The sequence below is a fragment of the Euleptes europaea genome, chromosome 2 (genome assembly GCF_029931775.1).
Source record: "Euleptes europaea isolate rEulEur1 chromosome 2, rEulEur1.hap1, whole genome shotgun sequence".
In the NCBI taxonomy this organism is placed as follows: Eukaryota; Metazoa; Chordata; class Lepidosauria; order Squamata; family Sphaerodactylidae; genus Euleptes; species Euleptes europaea.
In genome coordinates, this window is record NC_079313.1 from 117,810,897 (window position 1) to 117,818,455 (window position 7,559).

Consider the following 7,559-nt stretch of genomic DNA (forward strand, 5'->3'; position numbering starts at 1 on the left):
ACTCCCGTCACCCTTCTGAAGAGAGGCAGCCAGTCTGCTCTGGGTCTCCCTCCAGCCGGTGTGATCCTATGTGTGTGTGTGTGGGGGGGACCATGAGAGCAGCAAATCCAAGCCAAAACTCCCGTCACCCTTCTGAAGAGAGGCAGCCAGTCTGCTCTGGGTCTCCCTCCAGCCGGTGTGATCCTATGTGTGTGTGTGTGTTTGGGGGGGGGGACCATGAGAGCGGCAAACCCAAGCCAAAACTCCCGTCACCCTTCTGAAGAGGGGCAGCCAGTCTGCTTTGGGTCTCCCTCCTGCCGGTGCGATCCTATGTGTGTGTGTGTTGGGGAGGGGAATCCTGAGAGCGGCAAAACCCCCATCACCCTTCTGAAGAGGGGCAGCCAGTCTGCTCTGGGTCTCCCTCCTGCCGGTGCGATGCTGTTAGAGTGGCAACTCCCCCAGCCAATCACCGTTCTTGGGGGAGGAGAAAGGAGACGTCCCGGGGAGCGAAGCAAACATTTCTTCATGGGCATCCGAGCAAAAAAACGCTCTTTTACTGGAAAGTACGGCTCAGAAGTGGTTTGGATTGCCTCTCTTTTAAACCGGCTTATTTTGCTCAGTGGGTGAAAACACGGCTCTGCAGTGAATAACCAAAATTTGCCTCCGACGCAAAACAGCGTCGAAGCAGCAGCAAATATCCATGAAGAATACCCCTGAAAGACTGGACAATTCTACCAACTATTTTGTCAGATTGCACAGAGAAGCCATTGAAATTCATAAACATCAGCACAACTTTAACAGAAAAGAAGAGAGTTTAAGAATGAATAAGGCTTGGCTTCCTGTCCTGAAAACCTCCAGACTAACAAAGACTACAGTCCACAATAGCCATGCAGATTAGCTTTGGATTTCACACATTAACAGATCACTTCAGGATACAATGGTTCCATATTAACATACCACACCCTCATTAGCACATTATCTTGATACTTACAGGACAATGATTAGCACATTACCTTTGATACTTTTTGCAGGACAATGATTCAGCTCAAACCCAACCCCTTTCTGACTATATATTCCTCTTCCTACACACTTGACACTGAGAGACACTGTCCTTCAGTGTTACTCCTCTGAAGATGCCTGCCACAGCTGCTGGCGAAACATCAGGAAAGAAAATACCAAGACCACGGTCACACAGCCCGGATAACCTACAAGAACCAATGAACTCTGACCGTGAAAGCCTTCGACAATATTTTTTTTTTTTAAAAAAGTTTCTTGTCCTTATGATTGCAGCAGTGTTCTTGGCAGTACAGGTGGCAATGCATGCTGAAATCCTAGAATCCACACTCACATGTTAAGTGAGTGTGCGTGACTTGAGTTTAGCCCCCTACAGTAACCATGAATCTTGGAGAGGTCAAATTATCTGAATCTGTTTGTGACGGATAAGGGGTAAGGGGTTAACTGCAGCAAGATCTGACAGACCAAGAGTGGATGGAGCCAGAGAGCTGACAGTCTGAGCTCTGAGAGACAGAAAGCATTCAGAGCTGGGTGAAGAGACGAAGAAGAAGCCAGACTGTACTCTGTGAACCTGAGGGGTTCTGTTAAAGCCAGAGCTATTGAAACAAGCACAACCTGTGCGGTAGTGACAGGAGTGAGAATTGGGTTGAGAGGGCCCATTCTCAGGCCACAAAGGGGAATTAGTCTCTGAGGTAGAGCCATTCCAGTAGCAGGGAGGTGTGGAGGATTACAGCCACTGAGGTGGGGTAGTCAGAGAGAGCTAGGCTGGGGACAGAGACTGAGAGTCTGAATCTGAATAACAGTTCTGGGGGGGACAGAACTAAGCTTGAAGCTGAATCCGAGTAACAGTGCTGAGGGATAGAACTAAGCTTGAAACTAAGAACGAAAGGCACTTGAGTGAAGAAAACATCTAAGCTATTTGTCTGAAGTAATCTTGCGTATATAAATCTGACTCTGAGTTTCCCCTCCAAATGCTGCCTTTTCCTTGAAAACCAATCTCTGTGAATTCTGTTCAATAAACTTCCTTGTTTTGTCTGTTTAAGTTAAAAAGCCTCGTGTCATATTTATCTCTGAGATACATACTGGTGTGGGACTGGAGGAGAAGGAAAATAATCTCATGAATAGACTCAGGCCAACGCTTTTCCCTCAGCATATACATATGAGTGGGATATTGAAGGTTGTGTGTCTCAATAGCTCTGGCTTTAACAGAACCCCGCAGAGTACAGTCTGGCTTCCTCTCAGTCTCTCTACCAAGCTTCCAATCTATCACAGCCTTCTCTGGCTGGGTCCTGAGCTTTGACTTCTTTCACAGCCTTCTATCCAGGCTGGGTCCCAAGCTTCAAATGCTTTCTGTCTCTGAGTGTCAGCTCTCTAGCTTCGCCCACTCTTGGTCTGTCAGCTCTTGCTGCAGATTAACCCATCCATCACACTGTTCAAGAAAGCATATAGCACAGTCCTCTCCCAGGACTCTGCAGCATCAAAATGCACTTGGAGGTTTGTTGTGTTTGAAAAAGAGCTCTTGTGACAATAGTTTCCTGTTTGTCCCTTGATCTGTGACTCTCGAAAGCTTGTACTCCATAATCTTGTTGGTCTCTAAGGTGCTACTGGACTCTAGTCTTGCTCTTCTACTACAGACCCTCTGAAACGTTCCCTGATCTGTTTTCCTTGGGTCAGACCTTTGGCGGTTTTGGTATGGCCTCCTGCAGTAGTAGAGCCAGCATAGTGTCGTGGTTAAGGTGCCGGACGAGTATCTGGGAAATCAGGTTCGAATCCCCACTCTGCTGTGGAAACTTCCTGGGTGACCTTGGGCAAGTAGCACACTCTCAGCCTCCACCCTGGCAAGTATTTGGATGGGAGACCTCCAAGGAATACCAGGGGTGTGATGCAGAGGTAAGCAATGGCAAACGTCTCTTGCCTTGAAAACCCAATGGGGTCGCCATAAGTCAGTTGTGATTGATGGCAACACACACACACACACCTGCAGTAGAGAAGAGCTGCTGGTCAGCTCAGAACTGGTGAGTATCCAGTGGAAGCCCCAATTGTATGAACTCGCATGCAAAGGAAAGGGGCTGTGGCTCTGTAGTGGAGCTCATGGCTGTGGGTTCAGCCCTGGCGTCTCTAGTCAAGGGGTCTCAGGTAACAGGGTTTTGTCCCCACTGGAAGCCTAGAGAGTTATAGTCAGAGCAGTCAATACCAAAATGGATGGACCAGCAGTCTTACTCAGTGTAAGGCAGCCTAGAAGACCTATAATGCGTGTGCTGATTTCTGCATCTTTGATGCCTTGTAAAAGAGCTGCTGCAGTTTAGGCCCCAGGTGGCAGCGATGCTATTATTCATAAGTCGGTAAGCTGTCTTGTTTCTTAGGCAGAGGTTGTCTGCCCAGCAGCCAAGATACCACTGTGGGAGGGCAGAGGTGGGGGTGGCAGCCGCACACATAATGCCCCTTTGAGGTTCCTGCAAAAAGTAGTTTTCTCCTTTTGTAGCTTGTGTTCGCTGCAAACAATGTAACAGATATAACCACTAGTTGTAGCATTGTCTTTGCATAGCCTTCTAGTGGGCCCAATCATACCCAGCCACCTTCAGCCTAGCATTTCGTAAAACAAAGATCAGCTAAGAAACATGTACGTTGTGGTTGGAAGAAAAACATAATTAAATCAAGCGTGGGTAATTTTTAAAAAAAGCATAACTTTAGTAAGCTATCAGTTCAAAACTCCTAGTTTTCATGAACACACCGCTGGCTCTTTTGTACCAGAAAATGTACCCAGGTACATGCAGGATGTGTGTGCATTTGCTGTCACGTGAACAGGGCTTGTGTGGTTCTGAGCTTGCGCTTGCTGCTTTGCAGCTCCGCAAAATTGCCTATGGGGGGGGGGGGAGGGAGTGCAAACAGGCCTTACTTTTCAGTGCAATAACATTTAAATCGGGGCACTTTCAAAAAAGCGGTCTCTGCATAAATTTCATGATGACGCAGCCCTGAAGTGTGTTGCACCCTGTGACTCCCCACACAACAGAAAATGTTCTTTGTTTTTATTAGGCAGTTGCAAATTCAAGTAACCTACACCACAGAGTTGTAAACAGACCTAAGCATTAGAAAACCTTTTGCGTGCTTAAAGTACTGTAGACTTTAAAAACTGTTAACAGTACTGGGTTCTTGCTGGTTGCTACTCAGTCCAGAAAAAACCCAAGTTGGAGGATCACTTCTCATTGGTCCGCAGATGCTACATGACGGGAAAAAACAGGCCTTCAGTCTCCAGGACTGGCACTGCGGTGAAATCTGGCAATATGCTCCAGTAGAGGGCAGCAGTCATCCCTCTTTTCATTGCCAAGGCAATGTGTGTAAGGAAACCTTACAGCGGTGTAAGGAAACCTGATAGGTATTTTAGGGGGTTTGTATGGAAAGTAAACACTAAAAGGTGGTACTGCACAGATGTTCCACTGAATGGGAAAGGTTTGTAAAGATCAAGTGATTTACCTTCAACTGCAGCATGAGAGACCCTTTCCGATTGGGCTGCTATGTCCTTTCCACAATGATGATAATTTTAAAAATTACAAGCTTTGATTTGAAAGGAAGATGTTGGAAATGCTAGAATTACGTATTGTTGGGAAGTGGTTGGGTACTCTAAATAAACCGGCCAGCTTCCCACTATGCTTTTTATGTTTTTTAGTGTTAGCCAGCCACTGTTCCCATGACAATAGCACAATCCCTTTACCATTTGGTTGCGGTGTGAAAGCAGCTGCCTCTGTCAATGGATGAAGCCAGAAGCATCTGTCCAATTCCTTTATTTGCCAGGTACTTGTTTCACTGAACTGGCTGGTCCGATCTCATCAGATCTCAGGAGCTAAGCAGGGTTGTCCCTGGTTTGTACTTGGATGGGAGCCCACCGAGGAAGTCCAGGATTGCTATGCAGAGGCAGGCAATGACAAACTGTGTTTTGGGGGTGGGCGGGGGGGTGGCTCAGTGGTAGAGCCTCTGCTTGCCATGCAGAAGGTCCCAGGTTCAATCCCCAGCCTCTCCAGTTAAAGGGATTAGGCAAAGTAGGTGATGTGAAAGACCTCTGCCTGAGACCCTGGAGAGCTGCCGCCGGTCTGAGTAGACAATACTGACTTTGATGGACCAAGGGTCTGGTTCAGTATAAGGCAGCTTCATGTGTTCACGGTGCCAATTGCTTACCGCCCCCCACCCCAGGGAGATTTTTATCTCATTTCCAAGAGCAGTTTTGCGGAGGGGCTGTGGCTCAGTGGTAGAGTCTCTGCTTGGCATGCAGAAGGTCCCAGGTTCAATCCCCAGCATCTCCAGTTAAAGGGACTAGGCAAGTAGGTGATGTGAAAGACCTCTACCTGAGACCCTGGAGAGCTGCTGCCGGTCTGAGTAGACAATACTGACTTTGAGGGACCGAGGGTCTGATTCAGTATAAGGCAGCCTCATGTGTTCATGTGAACCTGGGTCTCCCAAATCCTGGTTGGTCGCTCCGATCACTATTACCACACTGACACCCTGAGTCAGAGGGAAGTGGTGGCCCAACAACGCCCAGTTTTCTGTAGCTGAAGCTAGGAGCAGCCTGGTTCCACTGCTTACTGTCTAGTTCACTGCATTTCTCTGCTGGTGTAAGGGCAGTGACTCAAAGGATGAAGCCGATAATCACTCGGCCTAACCTAGCCCCCTTTCCCCCAGAAGCTGGAATGGGATGAGTATTTGCCAGGCTGGCTGTTAAAGGCTTCTGATCTAGCGCTGAGCCTTGCGACAGCTGTTTGCGTGACTCCCTGGTCACCCAATCTTTTAGCTTACATCTGAGAGCGTGTTGAAAATGGTAATCATTGTGCAAAGTTCTTGGCGTTGTTGCGCAGGCCTTGCACAGCTGCTGGTGGCAATACAATTTGTTGCCGTGGAGATGGCTGTGATGTTGAAAACAGAAGAGTATGGTTGAATGTGAGGAAAGAACATCAGGAGCAGAGGAGATTTAAAAAACAAAACAAGGACAGATTCTTTTACCCTGTAAATGTCATACTTGGCAATGGAAAAAAAGCAATAAAACAGGATAACCAAGTGGATTCCACCCCCACCCCCATTTTCTTTTAAGGTGAGAAGAGACAGAGCCGTGGCTGTTCTGAGCTGCGTTGCTTCTTACTCAGAATATAGAAGAACACAAAGCTGGTACTAACCTGTTCTTGGCATAACCTTGGCCTATGCCAAACACACACAAAAGACTGGGAAGAAAAGGGAAGTGAAGAGAATCCCGCCCTTCCTTGTCTTACTTTGGGGAACAGATGATTATTTGCCCCACTGTTCAGCATTGTGGGATAGCTCTTCAGTTAATGTTGTCTTCTGATCACGTGTTCCCTGAAGCTGCCAACGTATTCCAAATGGAATCTCCCAATCCGGGTTGCCAACCTCCAGGTACTAGCTGGAGATCTCCTGCTGTTATAACTGGTCTCCAGCCGACGGAGATCAGTTCACCTGGAAAAAATGGCCACTTTGACAATTGGACTCTATGGCATTGAAGCCCCTCCCCTCCCCAAACCCCACCCTCCTCAGGCTCTGCCCCAAAAACCTCCAGGTATTTCCCAACCCGGAGCTGGCAACCCTACTCCCGATACTGGACTTAGTGTATCATCTAATAAGCCCTTCCTTACCCAACAGGAGAGAAAAACTGTTGCCACAATGATGTGTAGTTGGGGTTGAGGTCAACAGTTCCATCTTCCATAGTCATGGAATTTGTTGTTATATAATGTACCTAATGCTTGTTTACGTGAGGCTTTTTTCACTGTGGCCTTTCATACCAATAATTGTGCATTATTGAATTACTGGCAGGCGTGTGTGGAGGAACGCCAGAACTAATGGATTTGAGGTTTATCTCCATTTACAGGCATTCCCGTTTCACATGAGCCAATTTTTTCATTTATCCCTTAAGTCTGCAATTCATATATTACCATCTGAGGTGGAGCAAATGCCATCTGATGGGAAAGCTGAATAAGTGAGCTGTTTCCTTCATCTCCCCTACCAATAAATCTTTCCCGCTTGGTTCTACCTCTCTTATCGGACTAGCTGCAGGAAATGCCTTTAATAAAAATGTTTTAGAATGTTGCTTGATAGCCTGTAACTGCTTTGCATCCCATTTGACGGGAAAGACAGATATATTAGATAAAGTATATTAAATAAATAAATATGTCTGTCCATGTGAGACCTCAGAGCAGATTATACACACACACACAAAGCAAAAAACAAGAACAAAAACCCTTTTTGGGGAACCTTTAAAACATAAATTATGGGATTTTCTTATGTACATACCACTTAGTCACCCCATTTTGGAATAACATATAACACAATCCCCCTGGCACCCCATATAACACTCCCTAAGCCACCATAGTGTAGTGGTTAAGAGCGGTGGTTTGGAGCGGTGGACTCTGATCTGGAGAACCGGGTTTGATTCCCCACTCCTCCACATGAGCGGCGGAGGCTAATCTGGTGAACTGGATTTGTTTCCCCACTCCTACACGCAAAGCTAGCTTGGTGACCTTGGGCTAGTCACACTCTCTCAGCCCCACCTACCTCCCAGGGTGTCTGTTGTG

General features: G+C 47.0%; 1 non-coding gene across 1 annotated transcript; it reads left to right on the forward strand.

Annotated features, from left to right (window-relative positions):
• The first annotated feature begins 4,936 nt into the window (after nucleotides 1-4,936).
• TRNAG-GCC (transfer RNA glycine (anticodon GCC)) lies at nucleotides 4,937-5,008 on the forward strand. Its single transcript has one exon. It is a non-coding gene; the product is annotated as a tRNA-Gly (tRNA).
• The last annotated feature ends 2,551 nt before the right edge of the window (nucleotides 5,009-7,559 follow it).